This window comes from Rhinolophus sinicus, chromosome 2 (genome assembly GCF_057876585.1).
Source record: "Rhinolophus sinicus isolate RSI-liver-muscle chromosome 2, RSI-T2T, whole genome shotgun sequence".
In the NCBI taxonomy this organism is placed as follows: Eukaryota; Metazoa; Chordata; class Mammalia; order Chiroptera; family Rhinolophidae; genus Rhinolophus; species Rhinolophus sinicus.
Genome location: NC_142502.1, coordinates 97,448,747 through 97,465,828, shown reverse-complemented (window position 1 = coordinate 97,465,828; position 17,082 = coordinate 97,448,747). Strand labels below are relative to the sequence as shown.

At 48.2% G+C, this 17,082-nt stretch overlaps 1 long non-coding RNA gene across 1 annotated transcript in view; it reads left to right on the top strand.

The window, feature by feature from the left end:
- Positions 1-2,838: 2,838 nt before the first annotated feature.
- The window catches only part of LOC148758822 (uncharacterized), a 56,187-nt gene continuing 41,943 nt past the window's right edge, over positions 2,839-17,082 (top strand). The window contains exon 1 of the long non-coding RNA XR_016020326.1: positions 2,839-3,087. This is a non-coding gene — a long non-coding RNA (uncharacterized LOC148758822). The remainder of the gene's footprint in view (positions 3,088-17,082) is intronic.

Genomic DNA, 17,082 nt, shown 5'->3' with positions numbered 1-17,082 from the left:
AGCAAGGAAGAGAGTGGGACCAAATCAGGCAAGGTCTTTAAGGAGCTTAGGTTTTGTGTCAAGTGTGATGGAGCCATTTCAAGGTATTGAGCAGAGGAGTGATGTCTGATGACATTTTAAAAGGCTCCCTCCAGCTGCTGTGTAGGGAATACACTCTAAGAGGGCAGGAGTAGAAGCAGGGAGGCTTAATAGGAGGCTGCTGTATGGATGTTGGTTGGTTTAGATTTGGGGGGTCATGGTGGTGGTGGTGGTGAGAAAGGTCCCAGCCATCTCAACTTCCCTGATAAAGACTATTTAATAAGTTACCCCCAGACAACTGGAGTGAATTTTTAAAGTCTTGGATGGGAAACTGGTTTAGATGTAGAAAAGCAAGAATAGGGATAATAGGGCTTCTTTGGGTTGAACAATGTTAACAGTATCGCCTGGAATCAGTGTTATTTAACATTTAATAAACAATAAAGAAAAAAGGAATACTTTGAGACATTTCTAAGTATACAAACTATACTCTGCTTTCCACATGTGAAATAGCAAGCTAATAGGGAGCTCTTCTGGAACATTTCTGAAGCTCTGTGAATAGGCTGCAAAATGACAGGTGACTTGCCACATGGATGTCACGTCCAGCGCAATACGGGCTGTGAGAGAACGAGAAGGGGCCGTGAAGGGTTAAGAAAGAAACAGAAATCAAGAAAATTATGAACCAGGGGCCAAGGGTCTCACAGCCTCAAAGGACTGAGAGCCCCAAATCGGGCCACCGTCTGGCTTTTATTGACGTACACACAAGGAAGCAGCATTGTTTCTTCCATGGTCTGTGAGTCTCATACATCATACCAGAAAACTGATTTAAGCCAATCACCCTTGCCTGCAAACAGCCGGAATCGAAAGTCCCAAGATGTCTTAATAATAGTGGTACGTACCTCCCCAGGGACAAAACCTTTATGCTGAAACTCGTTGTTAAGAATAGATGGAGAACTGATGTTATCACATCACTGAATCCCTTCCCAAGCACGTTGTGGGAACGAATTCAGCCACAGAGGCAGAAGCTCTCCTTATACAGGGGAAGGTGGGGGTCTATGCCCACCTGTATCAACCCCGTGAGTTCTCCTGAAGGTCCCGACACGACTGTGCCTGTCTTAGGTCGTTCCTCCTTAAGGAATCTTACCCGTCATTGGTTACCCAGCCTCCTTTGGGGCCAAACAAGGATATGGCACAAAGGTGAAGTAATGAAAGGATTAGTCTCACAGACTCTTCTTTCTTTATGGGTAGGCACGAGGGGCCAGACAGGTAGGCTGCTGCGTGACAACACAGGGACAAGGGTAAGACAGCTCCTATAGGGAGAGATAATTCAGATGACACCTTTAAGATAATGAACTCTCAATTGCCAGTATGCACTGAAGAAAGGGATCTAGAAGTCACTGTAGGTCATTTCTTCAAGGCATCAGCTTTTGTAAAGTCCAAAATGCCCGCAAAAGTTCTGGCTGTCCAGAATAAAGACAAAACATCAGCTTCAACAAAACCTCAGGAAACCCCTCTTGGAGCTCAGTGTGCAGTGCTGGTCACAGAATCCTGAAAAAAAAAGAAAAGAAAAACAGCCAAAGAAAGGCAGCTAAAATGTTTAAAACATAAGAATAAATGGATAAGAGGGGCTTTTGTTTGATGGATTAAATGCTCATAAAGTTGAGTACATGAGACAAGATGAGATGAAAGTCTATAAAATCACGAAAGGTCCAGAGAAAGTAAAAACAGCTCTTTTTATACAATCCCATGGTTGTGAAATTAGAGAGCAAAAGAATCTCGAAAATGGGGGTAATGTCTACGTAGAAACAGGCCACTGGAAGGCATATAAAAATGTCCTTTAGACAGGGGCTCCTTAAGTATTCTCCAATATGCAGAAAGACAAGTGGTAGCAGTAAACAAGCCACCTCACCAGTCTTTTGTTGGGATGGAAACTATTCTGACTGGTGTGTGCTTTCTGCCCACGCCCCTCATCACTAACTGGTGTACAACCACAGAAACTCAAAAAGAGCAAAAAACACAGACAAGACAATCAAAGGATTCAAAATGCTAATATTAAATCTCATTCTGGATTTAAAACTAAATTGAAAATAAAGTCAAGGGTGAAAACTTATAATAGATTAACAAGAGAAATTAAGTCTGTTTGGGGTTATATCCTTAATCTTTGTGATTCACGTCATGGAGATATATTATGTCCTCGCAAGAAACGTTATTTGGTGGTCTGAATTGGATGAATACTTTGTCAGCATCTAGGTTCTGGTCAGAAAGTGACAGTTATTGATTGAAACAGGCATTAGTTCATTTGAACTTCACCCACAACACAAGTCCTTGAATAGTGTTCAATGAACAGAGAGGAAGGTTCTCACGAACCAACCGTTACTCACGTGTTGAACAGTTAGCAACCATACGCTATCGGACCCGTATTCATCTTCATTCACAGATTTAAAAAAAAAAAAAAAATCGGGGTCCCAACCGAAAGGGAAATGGAGGGTAATAACCAGTGTCATTGAGCTGGGTGGGAGATTTTAAAGTGCGCTGCAAACAACACATGGGACCTTATTTTGAGGTCAAGATTTATGTATATAAATAAATACATATGCTCTCTCTTCCGAACCTCATTCCCCCCAAAGAAAACTTTACCCGTTCCCCTTCCCATGGGTCCTTTACCTCCTTCTTCCCCTCGCCAGGTTAAGGAACCTTCAGCCCCGCCTCCCTGCCGGTCCGAGCTCCGCCTTCCCGGTCCACCTGTGCGCCCGGCCCCTGACGTCACCGCTCGGCTTCAGCGGCTTGAAGGATTCCAGCTCCTGATTGGTTCATCCCACCACGGCCTGGCAGTCCACCAATGGCAGCGGCGCTGGGTGGGGAGGTGCCCATATCCAGGATGGCGGTCCCAGCAGCTAGGAGCGGGTGACCGGCAGCGGGGGAAGCGGCCTGGGTTGGCCCTCCGATTGTGGGGTCCTGGGGGCATCTCGCCGAGTACCCCCCGGCCCGCCTACAAGGCCTTCCCCCGGCCAGAGCAATGGCTGCCGAGAACAGCAAGCAGTTCTGGAAGAGAAGCGCCAAGCTGCCGGGGAGGTGAGCCCAGGAGCTGAGAGGAGGAAGAGGGAATTGGACCAAACCCTTCCAGATCCGAAGCCCTGAATCTCGCGGGCCTGGGGCTCCGCCGACCCCGGCAGGCTGGTTTGGGGAACGTCGGCTGGGGAGCTGGGGCTGCCTGGTGGCGGCAGGGCAGCTGTCAGGCTGAGGCGCAGGCAGCAAGCTGTGGGGACGGCTGGTTGTGGGAGCGGCCCGGGGTCTGGGGTGGAGGGCTCTGGAGGGGCTGCCCTCAGCCGGGCGGTGGCCGGAGTCCGCGCGTAAGAGACCCTGGAGTGGGATGAGTAGCCTGTGTCCGTCCTGGGTTAGGAGGCCCGGCCCTGGAACTGCTTCTCACTTTAAACAGAACTCTCTTGGGGGGTCTCCCCCGCTCACGGGTGGTTGTTTGGACACGGATGGCCCCGTCCCCTGCTCCTCCAGCTCGGCACGTAGGAACCTTTTCCCTGGATTCCAACAAGGTTCTGCTGGGAGCTTGGGACCGTCTGCAGGGGGACAGGAGAAATGAGGAAAAGTCTCAAGCCCGACCTTACTTTATCTTCAGTTGGCCTTTTCCCATTAGGAATTATTAATGGGTGACCCAAGAACTGAGGTTATTTCTTTAGTCTTTTCTAAGGATTTATTCAACCCCGAGTGGCCCCTTACCCTCCTGCGTTGTATCGTTCTTTTTGGGCAAATGCACTAAATTTTTTCATTCTTCAGTTGATTGCATGGAGAGCAGACCTTCTAAGCTACTTCCCCCCCCCTTTTTTGTTGTGTGTTGAGACCATTAGCAATGGTACATCCATCGATCTGCTGTTGGTTTACAGTTTCAATTTGTTTTGGGCAGTGTCCTGAGAAGTATAAGGAGGAGTGTATGTTTTAGTCGTTTAAGATTTCTGACGGCCACAGTCTACTTGGTGATGAAATTCATGTGGGTTGCCCCACGTGCTACCTTTCCTCCTTGATTCAGGTCTTTTCCTTCTGGGAAAATCCTTTGAATTTGTGACATTTCTTTTTTAATAGGAAGAGAGAAATGAGGGTCAGTGGTGGCTATATAGCAGACTTATTTTACTTAGGATCCTATTAGACATATGGAGAATGGTGGGAATCAGCTTCTAGTGACACAGTATTGAAATACTGCAAGGGAATGCAGAGATAGCTTCAGATGAAAGTGCTGTAGAATTACACTGTTAATGTCAGTGTTAAAGACTTAACCAAGCATGTGAAGGACCTATATGCTGAAAGCTATAAGACAGTTTTAAAGAAATTGAAGAAGGCACAAAGAGATGGAAAGACATTCCGTGCTCATGGTTTGGAAGAATCAACATAGTTAAATGGCCATATTACACAAAGCAATATACAGATTTAATACAATCCACATCAAAATCCCAGTGGCATTTTTTAAAGAAATAGAACAAAAAAATCATCAGATTTGTTTGGAACCACAAAAGTCTCCGAATAACCAAAGCAATCTTAAGAAAAAAGAACACTAATGGAGTTATCACACTTCCTGACTTTGGCTTGTACTACAGGGCTACAATAATCAAAACAGCATGGTACTGGCAGAAAAACAGACACATAGACCAATGGAATAGAATTGAGAACCCAGAAATAAAACCACATACATATGGACAGATAATTTTCGACAAAGAAGCTAAAAACATACAGTGGAGGAAAGACAGCCTCTTCAATAAATGGTGCTGGGAGAATTGGATAGCCACGTGCAAAAGAATGAAACTGGACTGCTATCTGTCACCATGCACCAAAATTAATTCAAAATGGATCAAAGACTTATGCATAAGACCTGACACAATCAACTGCATAGAAGAAAACATATGTACTAAACTTATGGACCTTGGGTTCAAAAGGATTTTATGTATTTGACTCCAAAGGCAATGGAAGTAAAAGCTAAAATAAACAAATGGGACTACATGAAACTTCAAAGCTTCTGCACAGCAAAAGAAACTTTCTATAGTGAAGGGGCTCTCCCTTATTGGGATGGGTATTATTCACTCATTCCTTTCTTGTGGTCCCTGAATGCGCAACTCCTCTCCTCAGGAGGGACCTTCTCCAATTGTTAGGAATGAAAATAGTTTAGTTATAGGAGAAAGTCCTGTCCTAAGACGCCCCTCCAAATGTTAGTTATGCAAACTGAAGACCATCTGAATATTCACACCACTACATGGAAGAGTCAAAGTGACCCAGTGTCTGGGACCCTGGGATTCCTTGCCGGGCTAAGAACCCCAGTCCTCGTTAGTCTTAGGGATCCCTCACAGTTTCCCCCTCAGAAGGAGTACCCTCTAAGGCCTGAGGCATGGGCTGTGCTTCAGCCTGTAATTTCTAAGTTTCTTACTCAGGGGCTACTGAAACCCATTAGTTCCCCTTGTAACACTCCTGTACTAGGGGACAGGAAAAGGACAACTCCTATGGACTAGGAATCCGCCATCGCCCATCTCAGAAAATGGCTGAGTCATTAACTAAACAGTGAAACGCTTGAGGCGCTCCAAGAAGAACTGGACTCATTACCTGGAATCCAGACAGAGCCCCTGTGCAGAAGTTGCTCTGGGTCATCTGGGTCAGCAAAGAAACATGACCCCATCATTAGAGACAGGTGGCAGCTGGAGGAGACCAAGCAGTTCTCTTCCCAAACACCATGACATGGCCTGTATGAAGTGAATTTAAAAACAAACACAAGGTAAACAAAGGGACTGAGGCTAAGGGCAAGATGAAGCGCTGTCATGGTATAACCATGACTTGCCAGCCCTGGGACTCCATGGTTTTGGGGACTTGGCTCAGGGATGTCTGAAATCCTACAACCTGGTGGTACGACAGCCAGCAAAACACAAGTATGAATTACGATACAAAGTGAGAATGTAGACACAAGACACAAGAAGTGATCAACTCAGAGCAGAGTATTTACTTACTGAGCGCAGAGAAGGTTTGTATCATTTACCTCCCACCTGCCATTTTCCTCTCTCCTACGTGCCACTTGCCCAAGCACAGCAAGCATATGCTTTCTAAAAGGTATTCAGGTTTCATGTTTATTTTCTTTGAAAAATGATGATAATATTCCACTCCTTTTATTAAACTTCCCATCCCCATCCTCGAGGAAAGTAACAGAAACAATAATCAAATAGTGTGATTCCCACTGAGAGAAAGTAAGTAACGAGGAAAAAGAAGGACCACTCCCTCCACGAGGAGGCAAGGGTGGGAAGAAAGACGTTTCCCGTCATCCCTGGAAAAAGTAAGTTGGTCCAGCGCAGGAACCATAGGCCTGGTTATTAGGGAGGGTGTGAGCAAGCAGGAGAGTGGACCCTTCTCCTTACGTCCTCCTACATGCTACACGGGGAGGACAGAACCCTCAGCAGAGCAGCTGGAGTAAGAGGAGTCAGGGGTCCACAGACAGACCAAGTGGGAGCATGGACAGCTCGTGTCTCACTGGTCCACACACGCAGCTCTGCAGCCATAGAAGTAAATGGTAACAGACTCGGGTCAACCGCTAATCACTTAAACATGCTGAGTGTCCTCACAGCCTGTCTCACACCCCACGTTCAAAACATCACAACCTCCCTGTAGCTCTGTCCTAGGCCGCCCAACTCAACTTCTTGTCTTGTCGGGACCTTGAGGACAGGACCTCAGGAAGCCCTGAGAACACGAGGGTCCTGGGCACTGGACAAGAGCCTGATTAGAGACGGGCAGTAAAGAAGAGCTGAGCAGACAACCCAGGAGAGGGGCTGCTGAAGGCAGACTCACGTGGGGGTACAGCTTTCTGCTCTCTGCTCCTTTTTCCTAATGGTTATTGTGATCAGCTTCCTCCTGCTCTGTCCTGTACGTACTTACAATCTGACATTGGACCCCTCCGTCCACGTACAAGGACACAGCATCCCAGGGAGGCCCTAGTGGTGCATTGAAGCGTCAGGACAGCTGGGTATCATCGTGTTCTAGGCAGAGCCAGTGAGTTCAGCTTTATTGTTTTGCATCCTTAGTTAAATGTACCCTTATGTATTTTATTCATTTTGATGCTGTCGTTTCAAGCTTTGGTGGCCAGAATTAACGCTGGGTATTATCAGGTGTAGGTCATTATTCGAAGCCTCTTCTCCAAGGAACAGTACACCTCACAGGATGTGTCACTGTTGTAGGTGGTGAGCACACTTTTCATTCCACGGTGGGGAAACAATGGAGAAGGTGGTCAGACACAAGCTGTAAAGTCCATTCAGGTTGTGACTTACAAACTGTGAGTCTGGAAAAGGACGTAATCTTGGGTTCCCAAGGGTCGTCACCTACGCAGACTAAGGATTAAAGTGACGTTGCGTGTAACATGGCCATGTCATGGACGTTGTGACCACGTAGTACAGGTCAGGTGCCTGAGGTGACGACATGGCTAACAGGCCCTGCACAGGCTGTGTTCACTGCTGAGTAAGAGGCCGGATTCTGTTCTGTGCAAGGGAGTCATCGGTCATTTTGCAACCAGCTGAGATTCACTTGGTGGAATGGAAACAAAATCCCACCATTAGTTTCTCTTCCCTCCATTTTATTAAACTTCAGTCGTGCTGTTTTATTGTGATGATTTTGTCCTTATTGGTTTTTTTCTTTATTTCCATCCCCCTCCCGCTTTCTCTCTGGCAACCAACATCTTGCTCTTCATATCTATGGATCTATTTCCGTTGTTTTGTTAGATTACATACATAAGTAAAATCATACAGTATTTGTATTCGTCTGACTTATTTCACTTAGCATGATGTCCTCTAGGTCCATCCATGTTGACACAAATGGCAAGATTTTATTATACCACACACACACACACACACACACACTTATCCATTCATCTAGATGGACACGAAGGTTGTTTCCATGTCTTAGCTAATACTAATAATGCTACAGTGAACATAGGAGTGCATATAATTTTTCAATTTAGTGTTTTTGTTTTCTTTGAATAAATACCCAGAATTGCAATTGCTGGATCATATGGCAGCTCTAGTTTTAATTTGAGGAATCGCCATACTGTTTTCCATAGTGGCTGCACCAATTTACAGCCCCACCAACAGAGCACCAGGGTTCTCTATTCTCCACATCTGTTGATTGATTTATTGATAATGGCCATTCTGACAGGTGCAAGGTGATAGCTAATTTTGTTTTTATTTGCATTTCTCTGATGATTAGTGACATTGAGCATCTTTTCATGTCTGTTGGCCAGCTGTGTGTCCTCTTTGGTGTAATGTCTGTTCAGGTCCTCTGCCCATTTTTAAATTGGATTGTTTGATTTTTTTTTTTTATGTTAAGTCATATGAGTTTGTTATATATCTTGGACACTAACCCCCTGTCTGATGTATCATTTCTGAATATCTTCTCCCATTCAGCAGGTTGTATTTCATTTTGTTGATGGTTTAGTAGGTTTACCTTAAGACAGGGAATACGATCAGGAAACAATTAGGGGAAGGGAAAATGCTGGCACAGACAGTCACCTTCCTGGAGGTGAGCTTTGCAGGAGCAGATCGTCCCCTGATTAATATAAACTCTGGCTGTGTGGACACCCAGGATCCCAGGCTGCAGAACAGCCCCTGATCTTCCATCAGTGTCTGAGCAGTTTCTCCATTTACCCGCCCAGTCACACATCTCTTAGGGACCATCTACACTCACCTGCCTGCCTACACATTCATTTTTCCTGAGGACCTTGTTTGTTGACATTTTATAAGAAATGTGAAAAGAAGGACACATTTTTGTAAGGGTGACGCTGATGACAAGAGGATCTGATTTCCAAAAGCCCTGGTCCCTCAGATGGTCTTTCAGGGAAATTTGCAACCTTGTTGCCTAGAACCTCATGGAGAAGCAGAGGAAATGTGAGCTGAGACCAAGCCTGTGAAGCCCTGAGGTGACCACAGAGGCTGGTGCTCCCTTGTGACCCAGGTCACTCTGGATCCGGGGCTCCTGGGAACTAGACACACTGATTCGCCAAGTCTCCAGCCTCCCGCCTCTGCTTCCTCCCCGCAGTTTCTCAGTGTCCTGGCTGCCGAGCTTCTAGTTCCCATGAGTCTTCTCTCCCACCTTTAGCCTCTCCTCCGGGTGACAAATGGCCACGAGACCAACTAGTGGCCTCTCTCCCAGGTTATTTGTCATCCTGGCTCCCTCCCAGGATTTGTCACCCGCCTGGGTCACCAGCAGAGACAAGGAGAGATGCTAAGATCAATGAACCATGTGGGATGAGACCTGACAGACTGGGGAACCCCATATCCACCCCTCCATGCCCGGTACCTTCTCACACATCCCAGTTACAAGGGTTAGAGCAGCAGGAGCTTCACACCAGCCACGGTCCCCGCAGTGATTAGGATGTGCTAGGACGGGGGTCAGAGAAGAGAATGGCAAGAGCCTGACCCGGCCACAGGCACCCAGAGCAGCACCTGCTACACTGGCTCTGAGAAGGGGCTTCCAGCCCTCGCCTCCCTTCCTACCTCATCTCAGGATGAGGGGCCTGGGCAGCCCTTATGCTGCACGTGGCACGTGTGTCTCTGCTCCCCTCCAGGAGGCTCCACGATAGCTGCCCACCTGAGGAGCGTCCTGTCTGCTGCAGACCTGGTGGCCACAAGCTGTGTCCGGGGTCCGGGGCTCTTCATCTTGCAACAGTTCAGAGGGATCTCTGCTGGGTAAAATGCTGGGCCACATCCCATCAGGCCTTGCGTGACAGGTCACTTATGCTGACGGTGATACTTGAGAGGGTCAGAGAGTCAGAAGGGATTTGGGAGATAAGTGTCTCCTATCACAGTCCCTTCAACGCAGACACATTCAACTAGAGAAAGGACAGACTCACTGGGTTTGAGGGAAGATAATGAGGAAAGTCAGCCAGAGCCACAGCCTGCGGGTGGGAAGAGGAGATTCTGTTTCAAACTGGGTTCTAGGATGACCCAGCTTCCCATTATTTCACTCCCCCTTTGTATCTCTAAAAATGTCTTCTCTGCTCTTTAACTTATGCATTTGGTCTTAATTTTAGTTATCTGTTTTTCAATTTTAAAATTTCTACTGGGTTCTGTTATATGCTGAGTTGTGTTCCCCCCAAAAGGTATCTTGCAACCTTAACCCCCTATATCTCAGAGTGTGACCTTATTTGGAAATTGGACTTTTGAAGATTTAACCAGTTAAGATGGGATCATTAGGGTGGTGACCCCAATATAAGTGGTGTCCTTACAAAAACAGGAAATTTGGACACAGAGACAGACATGCACAGAGGGAAGTTTATGTGACAAAACAGGGAAAACAGCATATGAAGATGGAGGCAGAGATTGGACTGGCAGAGGTCAGCTGCAAACCAAGGAATGCCGACCACTGCCAGCAGCCACCAGAAGCTAGGAGGAGGCAGGAAGGATTCTAGGCAGAATCTCTGAGGGGGCGTGGCCTTCCAACACCTTCATTTCAGGCCTCCAGCCTCCAGAACTGTGACCCAATAAATTCCTGCTGTTTCAAGCAATCTAGCTTGTCCTTTGTTACAGCAGCCCTAGCAAACTAATACAGGTCCCTTTTAAAATCTGCTATGTCACCTTTTAGAATTTCTAGTTCCCCGCTGAGATTCTTTTGTAACTGTATTTGAACATGGAAAGCACACTTGTTTTACTGCATGTGCCTCATATTTACAAATTCCAAAGTTTCTGCAGTCCGCCTCACTTGAAACTTGTTACCGCGTGTTCAGGCTCATGGTGTCTTGGATGCCTTTGCTAGTATGCTGGGCCTTTTTTAGAAATATTAGGTGTACACCTCTCCAACTCCCCTGCCGTCTTGGTGGCTGCTCCTGGGGGACCGACCCACACCTAAGGCAGGAATATGGGGGCTGCAAAGGAGACAAAAACATTGCTGGAGTCGATCAGCTCTAGGATCCCACTTGTTATGAAAAGTGGAAAGTACGTGCTGGGGTACAAGCAGACTCTGAAAATGATCAGACAAAGCAAAGTGAAAAGGGTCATCTTCTTCAAAAGCTGCCCAGCCGTGAGGAAATATGAAACAGAGCACGACGCCATGTTGGCCAGGACGGGTGGCCGTCACCACAGAGGCAACAAGATTGAACTGGGCACAGCGTGTGGAGAACACGACAGAGCATGTGCTCTGGCTGCCACTGCTCCAGGGGGTTCTGAAGACATTAGTAGAAGCTGGAACAGAGTGGGGAAAAGTAAGTCATGCAGATTTTTTCTTTAGTAAAACTGGCCAGAGCTCGTTTTTAAAAAATGAAATAATAAAAATATTGTGTGTAGGAATTATTTGCAGCCTAAAGTGGTGCTGTCTTATTCAGGACGGTTGTCCTAGTTGTTTCTTGGTGCCTAGGGAGATGTTTGCCATGATGCCCCAACCGCAGTCTGAGGACCCAGTCACCCGTTATCACCCAGAGATGGAGAAGCCGTAAGTGACTGTAAGTTCCTGAGCGGACTATTTATTTCAGATTCACTCACGTTTCTAGGAAGCAGCATTTCAGAGTCACTGCTTAATGTGGGTGTTAGTGTATCAGGGTCCCACTCTCGTTGGGCGCCAGCTTTCAACTCCTTTTCTGCTCAGTCCCTCAAGGAATCAAATGCTCAGGCAGAGCTCTTGCTGATCTCAGGTTTGGCAAATGCCCTCAGAGCAAAAGTAACTCCGGAGCTCTGGGCCCTCTGACCTCAGCTCCCCAGGCAGTGGTCCTGCCCTGAATCTTGGCTGGATCCCCTCACTGTGTTTCCATGGGGAGGGTTTCAAAGCCGTGAACTATATTTTATCAGAATTTCTCGGTTGTTCTCAGTGGGAGCCTGTGTTTCCTGAATCAGCTCCTCCTCCCTAACCAACAGTCAGGAGAGAAACTACTTTCTAGGCTGAGAGGGAGCACAGTGCTGGGAGCTCCGGTTCTGAAGGGAGGGAAGGAGAACATTTGATCCTAATGGAGGGGGAGTAACGTCAGGGTGAGTGACAGCTCAGGGGTGGGGGCCACAGGCCCAAGGGGGGGTGCTGGGGACAGAGGGGAAGGACAGGACAGTCTCCCTGGTACACTTGCTCCCACAGAACATCTCAGGACCAAAGTCCATTACAGGAAGTGCTGCTCCTTTGTTGTCACTGACATTTCCTCCTGTCCCATGGCCTCCCTCTGACCCTCCCAAAGCCACAGGATCCTTTAAAAGGACATGAACAGAACTAGTAGGGTCACTCTGGGCAAATTTACATGCCAGGAATGTGTCTGAAATCCCGCACACACCAAGGTCACCTGCCAGGACCACGAGTGCCAGAGGAGGATTCGGGAGTCAGTCCTTTCCCTGCCCTCCCCTGAGTGAGATGACAGAGGATTGTCTCCCTCCCTGAGGGCGATCATGGAGGGGTGGCTGCCCTAGTACCGGGGGCAGTGTCTCATTCCAGACCCCGGAGTGTTGAGTAGCAGGTCCACACACCCTTCAGTCAAGAAGTGGCTCAAGGTCTTTGCAAGACAAATCTTTCCCCAGTTGTGCTTGGCCTGCGTAGCCAACCTGCCTGTCACTTTCCCGGTTTTGGGTCCCTGTTCACAGAGAGGAAACCCTCACACTCCTAGGAGACTGAGTGTCCCCTGAGGAACTCTCGTTGGAGCCATCACGCAGCAGGGCAACCTCTGCAAGGCTGGGACTCTGGACCAAGAGTCCGTCAAAACTGTCAGCTGAGAAATAAAAACCACGAGGTCTTGTGTCACCAAAGAAGGATTCATTCAGGGAAAAAGACAGGGTCGCAACCCAGCGCATGCAGATGGCAGCCATGTGCACACTCTGCCTGCGTGGCAAGGTGGAGGGTACTGATGGGAGGGAAAGACAGTTAATGGAAGAGGAAGTTAGAACCTGAAGCTTTATTATGAACAGAGAGTTCTTCCTTAGGGCTCTCTGGATGACTTCGAGCACAAGACCTTCCATGAGCCCTCGCTCCTCCCTCAGACCCTCCCCACTGATTACGTTGCTTCAAGTTCCAGTTCATCCTTATCAAAACCCAGATTGAAAATGAAACCCAAAGCAAAACGCCACACGTTGGTCCAGGCTGTGAGGGGTCACTGTGTCCCCACACAACGTGGTGAAGACCTGCCCCTCCTCACAGGTGGGAGGAGTCTGACGTCCCTGTAAGGAGCCTGACGTCACTCACAGGCCTTGCCTCGATGGGCCAAGCTCTGCTGTACCTCCAGCGCCACGGGAATGTTCTGCTATGGTTTTCATGAAATCCTTCTGCTCCCAATAGTTGGGTCCCATCTTCTCCAGCCACATGGCCCGCCGCATCACACTTTGACTCGCTCTGTCTCTGTTGAAGCACAGGACCCACCCATGTGTGTCCCCCAAGGTGGTGGGGGTGAAGCAGGGCTTCCTGACACTGGTAGATCAAGGAGGTGTCTAAACACATCAGGGAGTGAGAGCCTGGGCTGAAAAGGACCTCCGGGGAAGGCTGGAGGTTATGTCTCACTCCCTCCGCCTCCTGGCTCTGTCCTGAGCTGGGCTCAGCTGCTCCCAGCTCCCTCCTGCCTGCACCTGTGCCCGGGAGCTGCTCCCCTGGGGCCCTTATTGATTTGTGTGGAGGGGAAAGGTGAGAGGAGGAGAGATGGAGAAGCCAGGACAGGGCTGGGGTGGATGGAGGGAACAGAGTGAGGTGAACGGAGGGGAGGGGTCTCCCTCATGATCGGGGATCCCCACAGCAGCAGGAGGAAGGTTAGGAGCCACTGAACCGGCTTCTCTCCATGTCACTGTCTGCGGAGAACTCTGAATCCCCAACCACTGCTGTAAACACAAACCTCCACTAACTTGGATGGGCTTTTCCAGAACCCTACGATCTAACTCTAGCAAAAATGCGTCTGTATCATCAGTCCCCAGGCAGAACAAGCAGAACAAGCTGAAGGAGGCAGAAGGAGGAAAATGAAAGCCTGGGAGACTTGGGAGACAGGCACCCCTGAGGGCGGGGCTCTGCTTAGACCGCCTCCCTGGGCTGCATGTGCTCAAGTCCAAACATGGCTGTGTAGCTGTGTCCCCAGCCTCATCGTTACCCACAGGGCTGTCGTGGGCCCGTTCTGCCTTGGAGACTCGATCCTGGGACAGTCTGAGTGAACCACCAAGGACATCTGACTGACTCAGGCCCAGGCACTCCTTCTTGCTCTTCCTACATCACAGAGTGAGCTCTTCTCCAAGGGAGGGCAAGTTATTTTTGTGGATGGGTCTGAGATAATAGAAAATAGATGTTGACCTCTAGAGGTCCCAAGTTCCTGGCATAGAGATCCTGAGACCCTTGTAATACGAACAGTAAGTGACAGGAAGACTAGGATCACCTCTTGTTCTAACATTTGTCTTTGATCCTGTCCTCTCCGGGAGGGTGAACTCCATGGACAGAAGCTCCTGTGCTCAGGACCCTCCCAGACCTCGCCCTGTGTATTTCTTCATCTGGCTGTTCATCTGTGTCCTTTATCATCACCTTTAATAAACAAGTAAATATACGTAAACATTTTCCTGAGTTCTGTGAGCTGCTCTAGAACATTCATTAAAACCGAGGAAAAGGCCATTAGAACCTCTGATCTATAGCTAGTTTATCAGAAGTGATAACGTGGGCTTTGAATGGCATCTGAGGGGGGGGCATCTGTGGGACGAGCACTTAACCCCTGGGATCTGACACCAGGCAGACAGTGTTAGAATTGAGTTAAATTGTAGACCATCCAGCTGGTGAAACAGAGAATTGCTTATTGTAGGGGAAACCTCCACACCTTTGGTGACCAGAAGTGTCAGAAGTGAAGTGTCTGTAGAAGTAAATGAGACACACAGGAAAGAACGACAGGGAAGCCCTGTATTTCCTAACACAGGAGGAGAACTATGAGTTCATCCTTTACAACAGGACAAGGCAAGTAGGGGAAGAGAAGGAGAGCCAGGGGAGGAGGACAGAAAGATGTGGAAAGGTGTGGGGAAGGGGAGGTGACCGGGGCTCTGGGGGGAGGTGGGAGGGCTGTCTTTGCCCAGCACCCCCCAGGCTGGCCCTCCTTTGTCCTCCGTCTCCATTATCAGTCTTTTCAGTCTCCGTGCTCACCAGCCCTGGGCTCAGTCAGCCATAGGGCCCCAGAGAGGAGCGGAAGGAGGGTTGGGAACCCCGTGGTCTGGCCGCTCGGGTGCCTTGGAATCTGGGGTGAACAGGGTGCCTGCCCCCTGGTGTGCCTGTCGAAAATGTACATATTGACTAACCCTGATTGATTGGCTTTCCTACAACCTGGGAACCTATTGAAAAGTAGACATGATGCTGTGTCCTCTGTCTCCTGGTAGAGCAGCCATAAACACCTGGCACAGGTGTGTGAGAACTGAGAGGAAGTCCAGCACTAAGCCCTCCGCTGAGCTGGACTTCCCTACCCAGCGACTGTGCTCAGTGAGAGCAGGAGATTCTCACACCCACACCTGGAGATTGTTTTGGTTGTTGTTGTTTTATTATTGCCATCCTAGGCCTTCTGCCTGCGTCCCGCCTCTTCCCCCAGGCTTTCACAGGAGAAATGTCACTGTGGGGGCAGAGCCCCAGAAAGCAGTTTCCAGGCTCTCGGCCTCACATAGACAGGTGCTGGCTCAGGTAGTAAATGGCCAACTGTGATTGCATGGCCATCAGCTGTGGCTAGTTGGCCGTCAGCTGTAACCAGTGAGCCAGTGGCCACAATATAACTGCTGTGGCTACGAGGAGGAGAGGGAGAAGAGAGAAAGAATGGGGGCTAGCAAGAAGATGGCGGCTGGGCTGGCAAGTGTGGATGGCGGTTTGCGGACAGTGTGAATCCAGCCTCCAGTGAGAGTATAGTGCCGCCAGAGAGAATATAGTGGTATGACTCCCCTACCTATGGCTCCTTGTGTGTTCCTTTTTGGCCTCACCATATCCTGCGTTCTTGTATGGGGAGCGGGAGCAGAGACCCCGCAGGCCTCCCTGCACGACAAATGGCGCAGCGAGCAGGGTCCCCCGCATGACAAATGGTGCAGCGAGCAGGATGTCCCGCATGACAAATGGCGCAGCGAGCAGGGTCTCCCGCATGACAGTCACCATGGGAACGTGTTCTGTCTAGTGCATTCACGGTAGTTCAAGTCTATGTATTGTAACATCCTTAGTCATTTCTGTCGGCTCCTTATCACCACCCTGGGCCATGCTCGTTTGCCTTGACTTTCTTCAACATGAAGCAAAGGAACTCTCTTTCTGTGGTACAGTGCGTGAAAAATAAGGAGTAGTCTTTACTCCATTTGTTGTTAAAACTTCAGTCCTCAGTTTGTCTCCCAGTTTCAATCAGTCTGGTCACTTCAGAGCAAGTCTATAAGCACCACATGATGTCATGACCTCATCCACCATGACATTCTTTTGTTCCCACATCCAGCTTACCGATGAGGTAATTTGGAACCAATTAGTTTTTCTCAATTAGAAGCCACTAGTGCACTAACCATAGTGTTTTAAATGAAAACAGTCTGACACGTCAAGTGTTGGCAAGGACATAAAATCACTGAGTCCTGCTGTTGAAAGAGAGAATTGGTCCAATAGATTTGAAAAATGGTTTGTCCTTATCTACCAAAGATATTCACCTTCTGTCTACTTGTGGATTCCACTTTTAGGGTTTACCAACAGAAAGAAAATATAATACTGGTATATGCACCATAGATTGTTCAAAGCAGTTTTATTTATAATAGTCAAAAGCTGGAATCAACCCAAAAATTCACCAACAATAAAGTGGATAAATTGAGACATGTTCATGCAATGGAATGCTACACAGTAACAAAAGTGAATGAAATACAGCTGCTCACAATTACATGTATGAACCTCACAAACAATATTGTTAAGCAAAAGAACAGATACTGTGTGGTTCCATCTACATACACTTTTAAATAGGACAAAATAGTCTAGGTTGCTAGAACTAAGATTAGTGGTTACCTTTGGGGAGGAAGAGGAGGTGTAAAAATTAATTCCAGACCTCAACCAGGATTGGAGCCTGGAGGGCCTGTAGGGGGAGCTCTCACCCGCCCGCCCTCCACCACCACCCCACCCCCCATAAGGTGACCCCAACAGGAA